The sequence below is a fragment of the Pipistrellus kuhlii genome, unplaced genomic scaffold (assembly GCF_014108245.1).
Source record: "Pipistrellus kuhlii isolate mPipKuh1 unplaced genomic scaffold, mPipKuh1.p scaffold_m20_p_11, whole genome shotgun sequence".
NCBI classification, from domain to species: domain Eukaryota; kingdom Metazoa; phylum Chordata; class Mammalia; order Chiroptera; family Vespertilionidae; genus Pipistrellus; species Pipistrellus kuhlii.
Window position 1 is genome coordinate 32,288,269 of NW_023425416.1, and position 19,680 is coordinate 32,307,948.

Here is a 19,680-nt window from a genome sequence, read left to right on the forward strand (position 1 = left end):
TCATTTTATCCTCCCAACAATACTATCTTCATCTTCATTTTCATTTTACCAAAGAGAACAGTGAGTTTGAGAGAGATTAGTCTACAGCCACACAATTAGTAGCTGTTGAAGCCAGATATGAACCCATCCTCTTTAACTCTGGAGTTCACAATCTTTACTCCTACACTATATTTGGCTCCCATTAGTCAATGAAATAGACAATTTATAAAATAAGGGGGTATAAGAGGATAGGGTTTCTGAATAATTGGAACATCCTTTATTCTGATTCAATCTTTTCAAGATAAGCTAGAAATCCAGAATTTTCTGTGAGATATCTTTACTTGTAAGGATTGGAAAGTAATGAATATTCTAAAAAAAAAAAAGAACTTTATAAAACAAATAAACACATTTCAAAATTGTATCTGGCCCATGGACTATTTTAATGTAAGATTCATATTCTCTATATATTATTATACTCTTAGAAAGCAAAAATAAACACTTGAAAGTGCTTATTCCATGTTAACTATCAGATTTAACATTTCTTTAATCTCCTATAGCATGTTTTCACATTATATCCTTAATTTCTTATCTTTATAATATAGTATTCTTTCATTATTACAAACTTCACACGCATAAAATATACAAAAAAGGAGGACTTTATATATTCTATGATAAATAGACAAATACTGATGTCAAAGTATATTTTTGAAAGAATATAAAAATCTTTCTATAATTATAATAAAATACTCCACACAATGATGTTTGTACATTCATGTAAGATGCTCATAGGTTCTTAAATTTTTTTATCCTTAGAGAAAATTAGTTCAAAAAATCATTTGTTTTTAACTTGAATAAAAATTCTTTATAAACTGACAAGTCTATGGTAATAGCCAATAACCACAATACAAAATTTACCAAACGCACAAGTCTACAATAATTCTATTCAGTTAGACATCCACTAGATTCTAAATTTCTAGGCCTATGGATTAAAACAGAATCACTGAAATGCTTTTATAATTAAATAAAGACAACCTGCTGAATAGTAATAATGAGTTAATATGAAGAAGTGTATTGAAAAAGTAAATAATGTTTTTTCTTTTAATTATGGATTTAAATAATAATCTAGTTTAAAAGTAACTTATTAAGCAGGTGCTGCTTTGTTTTTTTGTTGTTTTGTTTTAAATATAAAGGGCCATTTTAGCTTTCTAGAATAAAAAAAATATTTAAGTGTGTTAGTTGCTGTTATTGTGGTTATCTTATAAAATCACAAAATACTGTTTGTTGCTTTTCAATGTGAAGAATTTTCTATCTGTGTTTTGACAATACCAAATGAAAATATTTGACTACAAAGTAGAATATCAAGGATTTTTAAACAAGTGAATCTATATTTATTTTAATCACTGTTATAAAGAAAATTTAACCTATAAATATCAGATAATAAGATAGTATTTGACAAAAATTAAAATAAATTTAAAAATTGTTGGTATAAAATTTTGAGATAATCACTGTAAAAGTCAAAATGGCATAAACATTTTGAAACTTACAATAGATCATTACATTTCATATTTATTTATATTATAAACTTGGATTTCTATACTGTATATGCTTGAATCTTATCTCCAGATAATCTAGATTTATAGAGAGAAAAATATATAATGACCAAAATGTAAATGCTACTCAAATTTGTTAATTGATGACTTTTAGTTTCTTAAGTAATACCAAGATGTCTCTAGAATTTCCCTAATTGACACAAAATGATCCTCAAAATATTTTATAAATAGAGGCAACCTTATTTTTTCCAATTGAGAAAGCATGACAATGTACCTTGTAATTGCTGAGAAAGGAGATATCACTTTCTCTGATATATTTCTCATAAATAGCAGTTCCTACTTCACATGAAATCAAAATTCTAAAGAACTCAAAACTGGTTGTGCAATATGGTCTTACTGCTCTCCTAGTTACAAGAAATGGCACATGAGGCTAAAACTGCCATTTAAAATCCAAGGCTAATCCTAAAGACAGTTGTATTGGCTTCACCAATTTGGTTCCTACAGTATTAAATCTTAAGATAAAAGCAATCTGATTGAAAATAAGGAAGTCTTATGAAATAGTTAATATTTAAAGAAAGAGTAAGAGCACTAAAATTCAGAAAACAGTTTTAACATACATTAAATAAAATTTCAAAACAATATTATTTTTCATGAAAACTGAAGCAATACAAGTGTCTTAAGTGAAAATTTCAAATTATTAGCATTGTACAGACAAAACAGGTTAGTTTAATAAAATTTTCGCTTTTGAAATAGTATCATATAATCAAAGCCTCTGGGGGTGGAAAATGTATTCCTCCTAAAGTGGAAGTTCTATGTACAATATTTCAGCTTGCATTCATTCTTTCACTGTTTCTAATACACAGGCATAGAATTAGCATTCTGAATTGTTTCTTCTAAAGACATCCATATTCAGAGCTCATAAAGCATACTTCATTCATTTAAATTCTTGACTGATGGTAAACTTAAAGTCTAACACAAATGACAGAGTAATATTACTTTACATAAAGATACCTCTTATAAAAAAAACATATCAAAGAGCTTAAATGAACCATTTTCAAAGCACAATTATAAAAGGGAGAAAGGATATAGCATGAATAAGTATCTGTTACAGGTAGCATACATTTACCATGATGGCTATATAACCTAAAATATGACATCTTAGCTCTAAAAGCTAGAAACTTTGATAGAAATTATATTTTCACAATTAAGAGACAGAATAATTGAGCATCATAGAATTGACAAAACTCTTTATTTAGAAATGTTGGTAATTAGAGGTAAATTTGATTGTAGAAATTATTATATTTTCAAGTCTTAATTATAAGAGAGAAAAAGAGGAAGCAAAGGAGAACGGAAGAAAAGGAAATAAATGAAGGGAGAGAAAGGAAAAAAGGAATGAAGAGAGAGGGCAGATGGAGGAAAGTGGGAAAGAAGACAAAGGAGGAGAAAAAATTAAGTTCTATTTTTTTAACTCTGCCAATCTTTAATGCAAGAGGGTTATATTGGACTTTAAATAAGTTAATTAAGTATTAAAATCAATCATCTGAAAGTCTTAATATTTAATATTGGTTAAATTGTATATCAAAGTAGTTTTATTATTTATTTACTCCAAACCTTTTCAGAATACTTCATCTGACAATAGGGGGTCTGTTTCTCACAAGATAAATGCATTTACAATGCCAAATAAATTATATATAAAAGCATTTGTCTTCATACATGTCATTCAATATTAAATATCACCCATTGGTAAAATCCTGAAACACTAATTCATTTTTACCAACCACACAATTGTATTACTCAAGAGTTGTCTATTAAAGAAGTATAGAACTACAATAAGGGTCTACATACTAAACGTAATTATTTTAAGAATATTAGAACAAATTTAGTCCTTATAATTTCCAGGCTATCAGGAAAAGATGTTTAAGGTAAACAATCTACTATAAAAATGCTAGATTCATAAACAATATACCTAATCAGAAATATATAAATTATAATATATGACAAATTTACAGGTGGGCTTAAATATTTTATATCATAAAATAAAAATATATTTGGCCTTTCAATATTCAAGTGCTATAAAGTCATACTAAGTGGCAGTTAGGACCATATAAACAAGAGAAATTTGAGCATTATAACGTGTTAAAGTGGACTAACAGAAACTCTCCACAGTGTAGTCTCATATAGTTTCAGATTTCTCATGAACAAATACTAAGTAGCTCAGCCTAGTGACCAAACCTTTTATTATACAGCTACAAAAATACTCTTACAAATTGTACTATCCCTGTTTTATATACACTGACTGGCCAGATTATTATGATCTCTGAATGCATAATAATCTGGCCACTCAGTGTAGACTGACCACAAAGTTGGGGTTTTAAAATAAGGTTTTTCCATGTATAAGAACTGCATTGTGGGTAGTTAGAAAGAAGCAGATGACTTACTATCCAGAGGCTCGGGGCCACTATCTCCTGATCCCTTGATCTATCAAGATATGCAAGCTTTCCCTTCTACATAAGCACACTGAGTGGCCAGATTATTGTGCGTTCAGAGATCATACTAATCTGGTCACTCAGTGTAGATATCACCTCTAGCTATTAAACTATGCAGTCAGGTTTTCATAAACTCAAAATAACTATAATAAGCAGTTAGGAATTCAAGAATGAGTAATATTTGAAAAGAGAAACAATAATTATAACTTGGCCATTTATATTAATGAAGATGCCACTAAGAATAAGGAAAATAAACAAATGGCCACTTTTTGTATAATTATCAATCAAATCAAACATTTTGTCAAAAATCTTCCCTTTGGTGTAAACTCAGAGAGGCCGGAGGTGTTTTCAGAAGCATAGGACATAAAGTGGGGAGATCCTTCTAAAAGCCCATGTGAATATGACATTTATCCCTGGGATATCAGTAAGTGGTAGGGCTAGAAAACACAGAGACATTTTACTAAAGATAGCACTTTCAGCCCAACCAGCGTCGCTCAGTGGTTGAGCATTGAGTTATGAACCAGGAGGTCATAGTTCCATGCACTTTTACATATAAATGCATTTCATACTTAATTAACTTATTTAAAGGCCAATGTAACTCTCTTGCATTAACTCTCTAAATTTGCTGGGGTTACTGGCTCGATCCACAATGTGAAGCATGCAGGAAGCAGGCAATCAATTATTCTCTCTCATCATTGATATTCTATCTCTCTCTCCCTCTCTGAAATCAATGAGTGTTGCCAAAACCGGTTTGGCTCAGTGGATAGAGGGTCAGCCTGCAGACTGAAGGGTCCCGGGTTTGATTCCGGTCAAGGGCATGTACCTTGGTTGCGGGCATGTCCACAGAGGGGGGTGTGCAAGAGGCAGCTGATCGATGATTCTCTCTCATTGATGTTTCTAACTCTCTATCCCTCTCTCTTCCTCTCTGTAAAAAAATCAATAAAATATATTTTTTTTAAAAACTGAAATCAATGAGTGTGTGTATATATATGTATGTATGTATGTATATATATATTTTTTTTTAAAGATAGTACTTTTAATTTGATAGTAACAGCAAAAACATAGCATTTTAAAAGAAGTAGGCACTGTGTAGGTACTTTTACATATAAATGCATTTAAACAGCACAACTCTACATGGTAGGTGCTGTTACCTGCTTTAATGGTAATGAAACTAGAGAAGTTAAGGTCACACAATTATTAGCGGCAAAATCACCTCAGATGACATAACAATGACTTAATAAATGTCCTGAGATAAATTAAACTGGGATTTATAGGATAAAGCTTTTATTGTTATGTTAACTATAATGTAATGCAAAGCATTCTCATTTATTTTTCCCCAGGCAATCTTTATCAAAATCTGGAATTATAATTTTAATAGACCCTTTATAGTTGCAAGGTATATGTTCCTTCTCAAATCACCATCTGAGAATAAATGCATGTTTAGTCGGAAAAGAAAATATCAAGTAAGCTAGTTGGTATGGCTCAGTTGCTCATATACACCAAAAGGTGATAGGTTCAATTCCTGATCAGGGCACATACCCAGCTTGCAGGTTCAAAGCCTAATTGAGATGAGACAACTGATCAATGTTTCTCTATCTTTCCTTCTCCCCCCTTTCCATTCCTTCCTCTATCTAAAAAAGGAGAGTTTGTTGCCATTCTAGGTTTATGCACATCCCATAAACTTTGCTGAGAATACTCTGCCAATTAATATCATTCAGATATCTCCTCAAAATCAGGTCAGTGCAGAAAGCTTTTCCTGGAGCATATCTAATCCAGCAGCAAATCTTGCCAAGCCTACCTTCAAAATAAAATCAAGAATTACACCATTGTACACCACAGTCACCCTGATTCAGGTCACTGCCAACCCTGGCATGGACAATTTAAGTCTTCTTGTTTTCAACCTAGCCTTCTACCCTCTATTTACTCACAGCAGCTTGAGTGATCCATTTAAAATTTAACTCAGATCGTACCTCACTGCTGCTCAAAACTTTCCAGTGGCTCCTCATTTCACTCAGAATAAAATACAAAATCTTCATAAAACTCTACATGATCTTGCCACAGCTACTGCTTTGATCTTTTATCCTACAACTTTCCCCCATGCCACTCAAGCTCTTTATTGCTCCTCAAATGTGACCAGCAAGTTCTCCCACAGGGGGCCTTTTACTTTTCTGGGTTCCAAAGCACTTCCCTCAGAGCTCACTCCTCCATTGCCGTTAAGTCCAAGCTCAAACGTCACCTTATTTGTGAGGTTGCCCATGACCAAAGGACCTCACTCAGCAAATACCCTCTCTTACTCTTCATCCTATTACCCAGCCTTACTTTTTTTTTTTATAACATTTATCATCACCTAACATACTACCACATATTACATATTATATCACCTCCTATTATCAGTTCTGTGAATTCAAAGGCTGTATCTATTTTATGCATCCCCTATATCTCCTATATCCAGAAGGTACCCTAATTCTTTCATTGAGGTCTTCCCGATAACAATTTGAAAGAGTCCAATAAAGTACAATGAGAGAAGAGTTAATTGAATTCAAATTAGATTATTAACTTAAATCAGTTTTTCAAGAATTCCTAGGTACATGCTAGGGATGTATATTAGCATAAAATAAATGTTAAAGGGATTACAATTAAAGATATTTGATAAGACAGATCCCATAAAACAGACTAGAAATTAGGTAATTAAGATCTTCTAATAATTGCTTTAAAGAAGCAAGGACAGGTTCCTCTCCGTAACAGCAGCACACCCAGGGCCCTCTCCTGGGAGAGCCTGTGGCAGCTGAACAAACACCTGGTGTGGGCTGCTGCTCCGTATATGCTTAGGAATGCAGGATGGGAAAAGAGAGCGCAATCCCCTGTGGACCAACAGGCTCTTGGACACCCCTATCCACCCATCCCCATCCACACTCCTGACTTCTGCCATCTTCACTCACCACATCAATAACAGGGGAAGCCATTATATTTAATCTTGCCCTTTGGCTAGAAATCCTCCGCTTTCCCACTGAAACCAGGTAAGACCAAAGACAGCAAGAAATATGTGTACCTCACCTGTCATCTGTGCTCTGTGAATCAAGCCCATACCCTTACTGGAAAAAATAACTCACTTCTTCACAGCTGGAACTAGAGATTCTCTCTTAAGCACACTAGTACAGTGGGTGAGACTGTCATAAGCCCTTGCATTTCAAAGTGCAAGTAAATGTTTAGATTTTGATAAATTTCAGAGAAACTAGTAACATATTAATTTGTATGCAATATGCAACCTTTATAAAGTTAACCACCCATAAATAAGTAATAAAAGGACCATTTGCAGGCCAATGATGAGAACATGTCATAAACCAATGACTGAAATTAATCAAATTAATAAAGTTCATGAAAAAAAGGTTAATCATTAAAATTTCTAAGTAGCCCTGTATATAGTATCCTCCAAAAAAAAAAAAAAAAAAGTAATGAAATTTCAAAGATAAAAGTAGAGACTGAAAGTATTTTAGTGTAACATCTGGTTTATATTTGACATCAAGTAGGTGATATCTTGCAGCTAATCTTTTAAGTCAATTTTATTAAAAATACACAAACACAAAGAAGGTATGCTATATAACCAACTCTATGTCTACTGTTTTGAAAGATGTTTTTACTTTTATTTCAATTATCTACTGTCTCTTCGGAAGAAATTAAATTCCAAATAAAGGATGGCATTTTGTAATTAAAGACAAATTTTATCTATTTGTTAATTTCATATAATACCTATCTCATGACTAACGTGAGGATTAAATAAAATCATCTGTGGGAATACATACTAAAAACAGCAGTGGAACAAAGATTCATTGTTATAGTTTACTGACAGTAATAATCAATATTTAAAATTTTCATAAGACAGCAGATGTCTGACCAACTACCTCCTTTTAATTCATATTGGTAACTAAAAGGTGGTGCAGACTGTAAATAGTAAGAATGGACTAGAAGAGGGAGGAAGGGCCACCTGGGCAGAGGAAGCATCATGTGCACGGGCTCAGAGGGCAGACAGCTCATGCACATTCCATTCAAAGTTGCCAGGAGCTGGGCTCAGCTTAGTTGATCATTGGGCTCAGGAAGCAGACAAAGGCCTCATAAGGCATGGCTTATAGAGCACACTTAAGATCCTGAGCTGTTTCCTAGGGAAAATAGAAGCCTCATAAAGATGAAGGAATACCTGCAGCTTCTCCCATGTTTAATCTTTCTTCAGTTATAACAAACTCATTACCTCAGAACTTCCATATATGTGTCTTCTTTGCCTGGCACTGCTTTCCTAGCCTTCTTTGCCTAATCAACTGATACTTGTTCTTAAGATTTAGCTCAAAATTCACCTTCTCTCAACATTTCTTCATCCAATTTGATTCAGATGCACTTTTATCTCATGTTTAATTCCACAGCAACATTAACCATTATTTAGTATAATGGTTGGTTTTCCACTAACCTCCACTCTTACTAATAATATAGGATGTGTTTTACTTATCTATACTCCAAGATACTAGCATATAAAAACTTACAAAAATCAGTTATTCAATGAATCAATAAAACTCAAAAGAAAAAATATAGTGTAATTCTCAGGTATGAGAATTGAGTTATACTTGGTTCCTATACACAAGCATACAAATTAAAAGGTTTAACAAATATCACCTTTGTTTGTGAGTCTGAACTATCTTCAACACAGTATAATATGACCTAAAAAACTCACTTAAATACATACTTACTATGGGTTAAGTGGTATAGCATTGATCCTCCTATCAAATTCAGTAAGCAGTGACCTTAATTCTTTAAACTACTTCGTGAAATTTACCACCATGATACTTCATGTTACAACATTGAAATGTAGTATTTGCTTTTAACCATAATTTTGGACACTCACATCAGATAACAAACTAGATTACTCTGAATGTTTTCTTTTCCACAAAATCAAAAACCTTTTGAAATGTCAGCCTTGAACATCATAACATTATACAGAATGATGAGGAACCAGACTTATAGTGCATATAAATACGAGAGCATATTAGGCTGCATTTAATTACCAGTTCAAACAACAACCTGATCTAACCTTTGACAAGTAAAATAAATGTTCTGAATAATTTAACTAAAGCAAACATTTGCTGTTAATGCGAGCTAATTATAGTTAAGAGCTGGAAAGAGAAGCGGAAGATGACGAAGGGAAGAGAAAGGGAGATAAAAGGTTGAGAACTGCAACTACTCATTGAAACATGATTTTTTTTCAATGAATTTAATTCATATAAAAGGGCAAATTCAGCAGAACAAAGTTGTTTTACACATATGCAGATAAAAAACATTATAGATAATTATTGAGCTCATTCTTTCAATCAATAAAAATCACCAGATTATTAAGGAGACTGGAAAATTAGATATAGATGAATTAGGGTACAGTCACCCACTTCACTTAAGGGGCTCAAAATTTAGTGAGGAAAAGCCCAGGAAATGAGTTGCCAGACTGAGAATTAATAATTAACTGAAATAATCAACTAATTGATATAAAATAACAATAGCGCTGCCCAGTTAAATTTGAATTTCAGAAAAACAAGAAAAGTAATATTTGGAATATACTTATACTAAAAAATATTCATCATTTATCTAAAGTCCAAATTTAAAGGCATATCCTATACTTTATTTCACAACACTACTGGTAGATAAATAGAAATGTCTATGAAAAAATGTGTCATATGTCCACTGTTCAAGCTCCTGGGTCAATTAAATGAGATCAAAACTGGAAAAGGATGAGATCCCAAAAGAATACACCCAAGCGAGGAAAGAGTTGTTTTCCAGAGCTGGTATCTAATTGCTAATTGGAAAGACCAAAATGTACTAACCCAGCCCCACAATAATTTGTTTTTCAAGAACCCTAAGAAAAGGAGCTGGAACTTCTTAATGAAAATCAAATGGCAGAAAAATGAAACATTCTGGCAAAATCCAAGAGCCACTGAGGACTCTGTTAAGGAGAAACAGAGTAAATCACAATTTTTATGTTGAGATTATCTTTAGCCCTGAAAAACACAGATTTATTTTGAAGGGGGGTAGGGGGGAGAGAGCCAAAAAAATTAAACTTTGTTAATTTTTTGCGACTATTCTTATTCAAATATATAACATTTTCATTCTCATGTTGTAAATAGTTAATATGCATACTGCTAAGAAGCTAAATTATGATAAGCTCTGTGAACTTAAATTTTAAAAAATCAATAATGCATAAAGACTGTTATATTCCATATGAAAACTGATGATTTAATTGATTAGTGACATCTGAAATGACTAGCTTATTTGCTCATGAAGTAGAAGCTTCTATACATTTAGGCATTAAGAACCAAAAGCTTCAGTATGAATGTGAAAATATTTCAAGTATAATAGAAGATCATCATTATTAATAGAGAAAAGAAAAACTCTAATTTCCCAACTTGATGACATATATATATATATATATTATATAATAACAGAAAATGAAAATCATTTAAAATATTAAAACTTACTATAAAATAATGAATTTGAGTTTCACTGAAAAATGATATGACTGAGGGTTTCTCTTAGAATCTTTGATATCCATGTTGATTGTAATGGTTCCACCTTCACCCCAAAGAGGCTTGTGTGCATATAACTTCTAACTACATGTTTTTAACACCAAAACCGCTTCGATGTATCCATGTAAGAAAACTGAGAGGTACCTATACATATCTTTTGCTCAATTTTCAACTGGGCGGTCTTTGCTTAATAATTATAGGATTTTAACAAAACAAATCATGGGTACATAATTTTAATACAGTACTAAAATATCAAAAGTACACTTTATATTAATCATCGTTCATATACTGAAATGGAATCCATACTGTTATTTATATTGCAGAATGCATTTTGAAAAAAATGATTTAAAAAAAGCCAAATTTTCCCTTTGTAAATATGATACAATGAACAATACATTATGATCCTGAACCAGAAAGATAAATTATTATTATAATTTGTTCAATGTCTTCCTCTGCACTTAAGAAATGTTTGCAAGATTGATGATTACTAATGCTTTACTGAGTGCTTACCAAATGCCAGGCACTGTGCGTTATGTTATGATCACATTCAATGTCCTCAGCAATCTTATCAGTAAAGCATCATCATTATCCCTATTTTACAGGTATACAAGAGGATTTTTGAGGCCAGTAGGTCAAGGTTCTCATCCCGAGGTCACACACTAAGTGACTGGAACATGAACTCAGACTTCTTTAGAAATTCATGTAAGCCAGCCTATTATGTACAATGGCACTGGGAAAGAAACACAAGGGGACAAAGAATGAGGAGGGCAACATCCTTGCTACCTTGACACTTACAATCTGTCAGGAGGTGGAATATGGAAAATACACAGACCACATAATGAAAGACAGAATGTCACAGCAAAGGATAATACAGCTTTAACTCTAAGAGGTCAAGGGACAATTATGGGGGACTAGCAAGACTTCATGAGAAAAGGAAACGTCTAGGACAGGCTTTGAAAAAAGAGTGACATTTTGACAGGCACAGATGTGCAGAGGCAGCTGATCAGAGGTCAACTCAAGAAAGATTGTTCCAAATGCAGCAAAATGAACAACAAAATAGTAAATCCCTATATTTGCAAAAGTGAATTCTACAATGAGAAAAAGGCAGCTGCAAAATAGATATGTAATATCATATGAAATGCAAATTATTAACAATGAAGCTTTACATTTAAATAGTACTTTGAAATTTATGAAAACTTTCACATGTACCATGCATTCTCAAAGAAGTGCCATTGTTCTTGAGGGAAGAAAAATTATTATTGCGGTTGGAGTGGGGAATCTTACATATTACAAAGGTGCAAGGCCCTCCAGGCGGACACAGTACATAAATAGATACATGGTATATCTCTGTATATCTGTTATATTTAAATTTCATGGGGAAGGGAAATGACTAAGGTAAAAAAAGAAAAAAAAAAGCTTTTAAGGGAATAACAATGAAAAAGAGGCGGAAAAACACGGATTAATACTACCTTATTTGATCAACCCTATAATCTAGTGGGTAAGAAAATTATCAGTCCCTTTTTTTTGAAAAGCATATGAGACAAAGAAAACTGAAAGAGTTAAGTGAATAAGAGAAATACAGCTTACTGAAAAATGAAATGTTATTGTTTATATACATGTGTGTATAATATCATATGCAACCTCACTCATAATTAAAAAAATATCAACTAAAACAATTAGAAGTAATTTATCAATCTTCAAATTTGCAAAACAAAAAAAAGTGAGTAATAGCTAGTGGAGAAATACTAATTTTGATATTAACTTGATTATGTAAGTATAAAATTTTTAAAAAGAAATCTGGCAATAACTATCAAAATTAGAAATTCAAATATACCCTTTATTCTGCAATACTACTGCTAGGAATTTATCCTATCAAACTATCTTCTAGCCAAATTTATGCAGAAAGAGGTTGGCTGTAATAGTCAAATACTATAAACAATGCAGGTATCCATGAATAAGAAATTGGTTTTATAATTGTAATCCAGAAATGAAATACTTCATGGATCACTGCTAAAAACTCCCAACAAGATCTCCCAGCATTCCTCTCATATTCCCCTCAATCAAAATCCTTACAGTGAGTGATCTTTAAAACAATAAATCTAATCATATCCCTCTCCCTATTTAAAACATTTCAGAAAGCTACCACTTGAGAGTTAAAATTTCCAGTAAATCTGCAATGTCTTATGTGGCCACTGACCCACTGTCTGGCTCCTTTTCTCACCTTTGTCTCTGGGCCCTTTGGACTCCCACCACACTATCTATATAAACTCCCCAACCATCAGTTCACTCCAGCCTCAGAGCTTTAATACAGGCTTTGCCCTCAGCCTGCAACATCTGTCCTTTTTTGCCTGGAGAACAAAACTGAATTTTCATTTCTTTAGTGAGGTCTTCCTTGACATTCCCCTCCTCTCCTAAATTAGGTTAGTCCTCCTGTTGCATGCATCCTGATGCTACTATCTTCCCATCACTGTACTTAATGCATCGGGTGAGAGGAAGGGGTGGGGGGAAAATTGAGTGACAGAGAGACTATGTGTGTTTACATACAAGCATATATTTTAAAGGTTTACTGCCACCCCATGAATTCATGAGGGCAAGGCCTAGCATAGTGCTTGGCATACAAAAGACACATTAATATTTATAGAAAGAAAAGTGATGCAACAATATCTCCTAAATGAAGGTGATTCAAATGAAAGGTTAATTGTACATTTTCATTTTTAACAAATCTGGTTTGCTTTAAAAACAAGTAAAAATTGATCCGACCTAAAAAACATATAATTCAATAATGAACAAGTGTACAAATATACACTTAGATGAAAAATACCAACCACCTGGGTGGGGAGTGTTGATGGTTACAAGTAAACTCATCAGGAAAAGTAACTAGAGTTCATTTCTCTCTCTTTAGAGGGGGTGATTACAATTTAGATTTAAGTAACAAAAAGAAAATATAATTTTTATAAGCATGGGAATTAACCCTTTCTCCCATGGCTTCTCCATTTTCTAGTTCCCCAAGATATTCTTGTATATTCAAAATTAGGCATAAAATATCATCCATCAATCAAATCTTTTACCTGGAATACTTATATTTTCTTGAAAACTAAGACAAAAATTTCCCCAAATTATTTACCTTAGTTTTAAAACATTCTTAGGTGTTTGGGTTTTTTTGTGTTTTTTTTTAATTCAAAAGTCAATTCCTTTTCTATATTCCAACAATCTCTAACCCTGTTTTTTCCCTACACTTAAAAGAAAATATTTAAGACAGAATGCTAGCTTATTTGACCTATTAAAGCCAATATATTTTTAAAAAGCAAAACTATCCAACCTTGTACCCAAATTTTAAAAGTATCAATTTTATTAACTTAATTCAAAACCTTTTGCTCTTTCAGAGCAAATGATGACAGATGGAGGTCAGGAGCTACTAGCCCATTGTCTGGCATATTAAGTTCTAATAAGAGAGAATGAAAAGGAATGATGAACATGTGAATGAAACGGTAAAGAAAAACCTGGGCACCAAACTAATTCACACAATCTCTGCTTTATGCAGCACAGGCAAAGCAAATTCCAAGTCTCTTCTTTCATTGATTAAAAATATTGCCTTTTCTAAAAAATATTTTAGTCAGATACTGCTAGCGGTAAGACTAGATCAGATAAATTTACTCAGAGAGTCAGTATAAAACAGACTTTGTGAATGGTCTGCTATGTCAATAAGTCTATGGACGAGAATTAGAAAAGTCAAAGTTCAGTTAGCCCTAACAATTTTTCTGGATTTTGGTTTCATGTAGTATTATGCTTATGTTATTATTCCTTTGTTTCTGAAATAATTTATAAATCAGACAAATTGATAAATTTAAGAACTCAGTGTCTGTACACTCTCTCCATCCATATGTGTGTGTGTGTGTGTGTGTGTGTGTATACACACGCGCGTGCACACACATACCTATAAATACAGACCTTAATTTTACAATATTTATAGTGAAATACATAATAAAAACGGCATTTCTAATATATAGATAAAGGATTCAATCCTTTATCTATATAACCAAGATCAACACTATTTCCTGAAAGTTCATGGGGAGGTTTTTGACAGCAATGGCAAGGGGAAGTTGATGGGAGAGTTCATATACACATACTTTTCTCCCTATAGAAATGGACCAAGAAAGCAAAAGATGAAAATGAGGACTCCCTAGTTCAGAATTAGTACAACTGCAAGGAATAGCTTCCATTTAGAGATTTTCCATCTTTCAGAATACAAAACCATTATTCCTAACACATAGGGGGAAAGTAATTAAAGATATAAAAACCTTCAACTGTCCATATTCTCTTCATTAATGGAAAACCAGTCTGACAAGTAAAAGATACTTCGTAGGATGGTATGCATATCTTCTACCCACATCTTATTAAATATATATGGATATAGGTCAATGGATAAGGAAAATTTAAACTGAAACAGAAAATCTGATTCAGATTCAAATTAGCATCTTCCTTTTACCTATTCCTTCTGGCAGAATGTACTTGCAAAATCTGTAGCAACAAACTATCACTTCATTATCTTCCCACAAGATACTGGTTTTCTCTAACACTTCACAATGCTTCTGAGATAGCATATCTGACATAACACCTCTACTTCTCTCCAGCACTTAACAAGATAAAGAAAAGGCAGAAAGGAAAAGTAAAAAATGTTGGTGTTACAAGTGAAAAAATCCAAACCTTATGAACATTCAAACATAAAGTATATATCTCAAACCATTTTAACTATTTTCTTACATTGTCATCTGACATGTTTCCTTCTAAAGTACAATAATATACTATAAGGTCATTCACTCGGTGTTACCTGATGGCAATCATTAATTGTTTGAAGGACCCTTTGAAACTAAAAATCTAACTAAAACAAAGCTTAGTGATTCAAGGTTGTTGTTTTATTTTTTCTTTAATCAAATAAAACTGAGTAATCAAATATTGGTCTTTGAAGAAGGCTATTTCTACTTTTTTAACTGGTAGGATCCCTCAAAGAGAAGATAAAATGATAAATTTCAAACTTGCTTGACTGTGAAACAATATAAAGTTTAAGTTTTCTTCAGAGATATTAAAATGAAAATGTAATTACTTAATATCACCTGCTATGTAATAATACCCAGAACACAAGCACAGTGACCTACATGCAAATAAAATCTAGTGATAAGAAGTTCACATATTTCCCTCCTAGCAAAACCATTCACAAGGCCATCTCCCAATAGATCTATTCAAATACTTCTCAGTGTACATAGGCATCAGCATTCAGAGGGCAGAAATCAGACCTATACAATGTGCTTTTAGGCCCCTACCATAGCTCCATTTGTACATGACACTTATTAAACCCCAATTGAAAGGCATTTGACAATACAATTGCTGAAAATTCAATGTTCACCCCGAATGTTAAATCTTGAGCTTTATACCTTATGATTTCAGCAGTGCCATGTGTGCTGTGAAAGCGAAGGGCCTGTCAATGTTTCCATTATAAACTCTGGTTTTCAGAGGTTTGTATCTTGGCCTATAAAAATAGACTGCGGTCTGTAACTTGGCATAGAAAGTACTAGTATCAGCCCAAGAGAACAATTTTTGTTCCAAAGATTAAAATAAAAATCTGTTTAGTAGTTTTAAGTTAAGAGACTGTTAAAAAAAAGAAAAAAAAGAAAAAAAAAAAGAGGGGGGTTTAGGAGGATGAGGGGAATATAGAATGTATTTTAAGACACCAAAACCCAATGTCTATGTCTAATTACTGCTTCATTCTACATTTTGAAATAATTAACACAAGATAAACCAATGAAAAAATATTATATAAGTGAAAAACCTAAAGAGAGTTTTAATTAAAAACATTATGGTAGTTACCAAAAAAAGTCTTAATTTTTTAAACAACTACATATGTAGTATCTCAAATAAACCCCACATTTAAAGATTGTCCAAGTACTCACTGACAGTAAAAGAAAACTATTTCAAAGATATGTTTTTCTAGATATGCAAAACTACTTTTTAATGAATCACTAAAGGCAGAATTATTTCAGATTAGTACAGACAACCTTCAATTCTATCTTCAATTTATGCATTAAGAGGTTTCTAAAACATAACTTCAATGTAAGAAACTTTGAAGTAGTCTTTATATGTTACTTGTTGAAAGACACTTGTTTAAGTTTTGTGTGTAGTGTTTTGTGTGTGTGTGTTTTTTTTTTTACCAAAACATACATCTGTTTTCTTCAAAAATATAATGCTGTTACGTAACACTACTGCATCTTCAAAAAACACATTTTGTAGTAGCATATCTGTTAAAGGAGGGGGTACCGTATTTTCTGGCGTATAAGACGACACTGTGTTCTAGTAAAAAGCCTGCTCAGATTGGCCAGAGTCAGAGAGGTGGTCTATTAAAAAAAGAACTGGTGTTGCCTCGGAAGTGGGGGGTAGTCTTATACAGCGAATATAGGCCTAAACCTATGTTTTAACTGTAAAATTAGGGGGTCGTCTTATACGCCGAAAAATATGGTATAAACTGGTATAATTGGGACATGGAAAGTGATTTGGCATAGCAATCAAAATTATTTATATACTAGAGGCCCCAAAATTTGTGCACCCTCTGCCCTGCCTGCACCCTTTCCAATCTGGGACTGCTGGCTCCTAAATGCTCACCTGCCTGCCTGCCTGATTGTCCCTAAATGCCCCCCCCCCCCCCCCCCACCCGCCAGCCTGGTTGCCCCAAACTGCTCTGCACTACTGGCTTGGTTGCCCCTCACTGTCACCCTGTGTCGACTTGGTTACCCTTCACTGCCCCTCCCTGCTGGCCTGGTTGCCCCATGCAGCCTGCTGTTTAGTCATTTAGTTGTCCCTCACTAACCCCCTGCTGACCTTGTTGCCCCATGCAGCCTGCTATTTAGTCATTACTGTGAGGACATTCTGACCAATTTGCATATTACCCTTTTATTAGTATAGATACATACACATTTTTTGGTCTTGTAATTACATTCTTAGGAATTTATACTATGAATATAACTGTATATATGAAAATTATATATCGATAGATCTGAGTTACTGGTACAGGGACCACACTTTGAGATCTCTTCTAGATCAAAATTGTATACAAAACCCCATCTGCTAAGAACATTAATACCCTATATAATAAAAGCCTAATATGCAAATCGACCAAACAGCTGAATGACCAGCAGAAAGACCAGTTGCTATGATGCACACTGACCACCAGGGGGAAGATGCCCCTGATCACCATGCGTACGGCCCTGCAGAAGGAGGCAACCTACGGCGGTGGGAGGTGGGGTCGGCGAGCAGGCGGTGCCAGGCTGCCAAGGTGGGTGCCAGTGGGGGGTCCCCCATCGCGCTGCTGGTAGCCCCACATATTGGCTCTGATCGCCAGCCAGGCCTAGGGACCCCACCCATATATGAATTTCATGCATTGGGCCTCTAGTAATGTTATAATGACATTATAAATATAATCTTGTTCTTATCAATAATATTTAGATAACAATGCTTGTTTTCATAAAACATAAGAAGTCTGGGTGGTGGGGGTGGATGATAATTAGGTTATTCTAAACATGGTGAAATAAAGGAGAAGGGTAGACAATTTAGTTCTGTTCTACTTTTCAAAGTTAACCTCCCATCTCTTATTCCTGCCACCAGATGGAAACCAGTACAATGATAAGCTGCCAAGTTGCAGATATAAATTTAAAAATAATAAAATAAACTGAGGTGAAAATTGTATCACACGGTGTTAATTACAAAGGAATATACAGCTACGGGTCCCTATTCTGACATTAATAACTGGAGAGGAATGGCATTTATTATTCAATTAATTAAATGTATGTGTATTAGCCATTGGTCTTTAAAACATATCAACTTTAGATGTGTTATGCATTGAATCATGATATCCCAAAATTCATATGTTTAAGTCCTAACTCCCAATACCGCTCAGAGTATGACCTTGTTTAATACGCCTGTGCTTAGCAATAACGTCTCAAATAATCTCTAAGTTCAGCACAAAACTATCTCAAAATGTGAAGTAATGGGGGTACAAAGTGATAGTTGTCCTTGATCTGTGGGTGCCTCATAAATACCCATTGCTATCATAGAAATTCTTTCTTTGGATTCCAAAACTTAGGTGAAATTCTCATGGGGAGCTTATATCTTATACTAGAGGCCCAGTGTACAAAAATCCGTGTACTCACTGGGACGGGGTGTCTCTCAGCCCAGCCTGCGCCCTCTCACAGTCCGGGACCCCTCGGGGGATGTCCACCTGCCTGCTTAGGGCCACTTCCAGAGGGATTGAGCTTAACCTGGCAGTGAGACCTCCCTTTGGCAGCCCGGGAGCCCTCGAAGGATGTCTGACTGACAGCTTAGGCCCACTTTCTATGGGGAGCGGGCCTAAGCCATCAGTTGGGCATCCTTAGTGCTGCTGAGGAGGTGGGAGAGGCAAGTATCCTGAAAGATAGCATCCATCAGCCTGGCTTGTGGTTGAGCAGAGCTCCCCTGGTGGGAGTGCACTGACCGCCAGAGGGCAGCTCCTGCATTGAATATCTGCCCCCCGGTGGTCAATGAGCATCATAGTGACCAGTTGTTCCAGTTGTTCTGCAGTTAGGGTCAACTTGCATATTATCCTTTTATTATATAGGATAACTTCATTATATATTTTGTATTAAGCTTACAAATGACCTCAATTATACATGAACATTTAATTTTTAATTTCTTGTTATTATATTATCAAATGTCTCAACTACTGAGTCAATACTTTCATATATATAGCCATTTGTTTTATCTTTATAAAAGTAATAGTATTCAATTGTCTTGGGATGGGGGATGATTGTTAGTACTAAATTTTCTCTAGAATTTCTCCTCTCTGTTCCTTTCCTCTCAACAGAATTCAGTTATATAGTTTAGAAATCCAATAGGCAGCTGATATTCCTCTATTTGCTTACAAATAAATAAAATTTACATCTTCAAAAATTATTAAAAGAAAATAAATATTTCTTGGCTTCCTAAAATACAAAATATTCTAGTGTCATTATTTCTCTTAGGTTCAGGAGTGAACATCTCTTATTAGTCCTACAATTAAATGATTCAGCAACCAGCCACACTATCTTTGCC

At 33.8% G+C, this 19,680-nt stretch overlaps 1 protein-coding gene across 5 annotated transcripts in view; it reads right to left on the reverse strand.

Annotated features, from left to right (window-relative positions):
• The window catches only part of TBC1D5 (TBC1 domain family member 5), a 368,525-nt gene that overhangs the window by 235,905 nt on the left and 112,940 nt on the right, over positions 1-19,680 (reverse strand). Inside the window, exon 1 of one of the 5 annotated variants that reach the window (XM_045579316.1) lies at positions 7,070-7,093. The exons of the other annotated variants lie outside the window; for them this stretch is intronic. The gene's annotated coding sequence lies outside the window, so the exon portion shown is untranslated. Of the gene's footprint in view, positions 1-7,069; positions 7,094-19,680 lie in introns of those variants that run through there. 5 annotated transcript variants of the gene reach the window in all.